Consider the following 3,160-nt stretch of genomic DNA (forward strand, 5'->3'; position numbering starts at 1 on the left):
TGTGTGTGTGTGTGTGTGTGTGTGTGTGTGTGTGTGTGTGTGTGTGTGTGTGTTTTGAATCACTTATACTATAGTAATTGAGATGGCAGTCAACTGAGTAAATGTAACACAATGTAAAGTAAATTTGTTACTCCAATAGTTGTTTGGTTCATTTTAACACCTTAAATTATGGATTAGGTTTAGACATGAACAGTGAGGAAATAAAAACTAGGGTTTCATAGTCTCACAAAAAGTGAAAAGTCTTCCTATCCTGGATAATATTGTGTTGCACCCTCTGTAAAAAAAATAAATAAATAAAAAACATATTTTGTTAAAAAGTTGCCAATTTTTTTTGGTAGTATTTTGATGTCTGTAATGTTATAGTGTTTTGTCCATTCAGCCTAAATAAAAAGTTGAAGTTACTGCACAGCAGGGTAAAGCTTTAAATATAAAAACAGTTTAGGCCTAAACAATAAAAAAAGTGTAAGGTGATTGGTAATTTGGTTTAACCACAGACCAGACTGTAACTTGTCAAAACAAACCTGCAAAGAATCAAATACTTTCTGATTAGCTGTATAAATAATGCTGAGGTGAAAAAGCTTCAGTTAGAACACTATGCTGCTGGCTGCAGTCACAAMCACAGCCTGTTTTCCTTGTAGTCGTGAAATGTGTTTCCATGATGATACTGAGTTACGCCATATCACCTCACCCTTGCTGAAGGAGTCATGGGAGTTGGACTCTTCAGTCTTGATGCGTTTTGTGGATTTAAAGAAGGCTCACACTTTGAGGAATATGGCTTCTGTATGTTGAAGTTTCCTCAAAGCCTTCTGTAGGGRTGTTGCAGCTAAACTATAGAGGACCAGGGTCACTTAAGAACTAACTCGTCCCTAAATACATAACCAAGTCTAGAGCTGTGTCCAGATCATCAACGTATAGTCATGTTCACTCCCTTCTTTCCTTCTTTCTGTTCTTCTTTAAGTCTACTGTCATTATTTTCAACCAGACAAAGGTGGAATATCTTGGGCATAATCCGTGACCCAAGTAGAGGAGTTCAAGTATTTAAAAATCTTGTTCATGAGTGATCAGAGGAAAATAGCAGTCCTGGGGCTCACTCTGCAGTGTTGGGGGTGCACTTTTGGTCTGTTGTAAAAAAAAATAGATACTGCACAGTGTTAGCATACATGGCCCCGCACGTACGCATGTATGTGGGGAAGGGGGGCAGACCCTCAGTCGACGTAACCATCCAGGAAGAATGTAGTCCAACAGCTCAAGGCTATGTAGGAGAGCCAAATCTGTAATCAGTTGTTTTGGGAACAGAAGAGCCAGGCAGACAATAACAATTTTCCATCTGCTTTAATGTCCGCTGGTACATCTCAAGGTAGCGAATCCAATCAGACAAATTGTGTGGACAAATTCCGCTTAGCCGAGCTATCATTTTTCTTCAAGATCAATTCCATCTGGCCAGCAAAGTCCAGGAACCACAGCCGGCCCGCGACCCTCAGCAGAACCGCTTGCAGACTGAGTCCAGCTCGCTCAAGGCAAATGTCCGAGTGCTGATAGAACAGCAATCCTTCATATTGGTCAGGCAACCAGGAAATGAACAGACACTGACGCTGTTTTGTAGAACACTGGGCGACCACCAAGCCAATCTGTAGAAACCAGTGATCGGAATCCAGATACATATCCTGACAGAGCAGAACAGAGGTCCCACCTTTGACATGTCCTCCCATGGAAGAAAAAACTTTGTTCCAAAAAATTTATTAGTAGACCAGCTAACCAAATCCATAAAAAGAAAACTATCCATGATTTCTGGTTTTGAATGGAAAAATGTAGAGAAGGCTCCAAAGCCGTAAAGCAGGGAAGACAAGGAAGGGCAGGAGAGAAGGAAAAAGCATCTTACTCCTCCAAGAGTGGAACAAAAAAAATTATGTATATATCCCACATCATTTGTTATTTGGAGTTTTTGACGTAAATTCAACTCTGGAAGACTAATGACCCTCACCTAGCTCATCCAGCTCCGTCACCACTCGCTCAGCCTCATCCAATCTAGATCCAGCAGTCTGAGATAAAAGTGTCCTTCTCAGTTGCTCCAGCTGCTCACCAGTTGAATGTCAACCTACCACCTCCCCTTCTCCATCCTTCATCTCCTACCTTCCAGGTGTCTCCCTCTCCTTCAACGACCACCAGTATCCGGGCCCCGGGGGCTGGGGGGGTGGGAGTGAAAACTCCTACCCCTTAAGATAATCAGCTTTCAACCTCTCACAGCCCCTAATACATAGGGGTGCAACAATAAATGTACCCGTATCGAACTGTTCAATACAGTGCTTTAGGTTCAATACACACTTGTATCAAACAATACAGATTTTTAAAATTTACTTTATCAACTTGTCTTCTGAAGATGCTCTGTGTTGAAGGATCAGTGGATCTGTGTTTGACTACACCACCTAGGCTGCATTTTTGAGCGCAGATCCACTGAGAAACTTGCTGTTTCAGCAACATTTAATTTGAAAACTGTATTTTGAGGTTAAACAAATGTTCATAATTAATTTCAATAAATTACAAGTTTAAAAAGGGCATGGACAAATTATCCCCACAATTGTTTCACCTGACCAGATCGGTTTTATTAAAAATTGTCAATCCTTCTTTAACATCAGGTGGTTGTTTAATGTGCTGTATACTTCTGCTCCACCTGGTCACAATTGCAATGAGATTTTAATCTCGCTGGACGCCGAGAAAGCGTTTGACCGGGTGGAGTGGAACTATCATTTTAAGACCTTGGAGATGTTTAACTTCGGCCCTAAATTTGTTTCATGGGTGAAGCTGATATATACCTTGCCAATGGCAGCAGTACGCACTAACAGTAATCTATCYAGCTATTTTGAATTGGAACGTGGAACGAGGCAGKGGTGCCCACTCTCGCCACTCTTGTTCGCAATCGCGATTGAACCACTCGCAGTGGCTTTGCGGAACAACCCTAAGATTAAAGGTATCAATCGGTATGGCACTGAACCTAAAGTTTCCTTTACGCTGATGATACTCTTCTTTATATCTCAGATCCCTTGTCTAGTRTTCCTGAGTTACTTCTTTTACTTCAAAAGTTTGGAAACATATCTGGTTACAAGGTTAACCTTCAAAAAAGTGAATTGATGCCTGTGACCCCAATAGAAGAGCAGCATATGGG

The sequence above is a fragment of the Austrofundulus limnaeus genome, unplaced genomic scaffold (assembly GCF_001266775.1).
Source record: "Austrofundulus limnaeus strain Quisiro unplaced genomic scaffold, Austrofundulus_limnaeus-1.0 Scaffold472, whole genome shotgun sequence".
In the NCBI taxonomy this organism is placed as follows: Eukaryota; Metazoa; Chordata; class Actinopteri; order Cyprinodontiformes; family Rivulidae; genus Austrofundulus; species Austrofundulus limnaeus.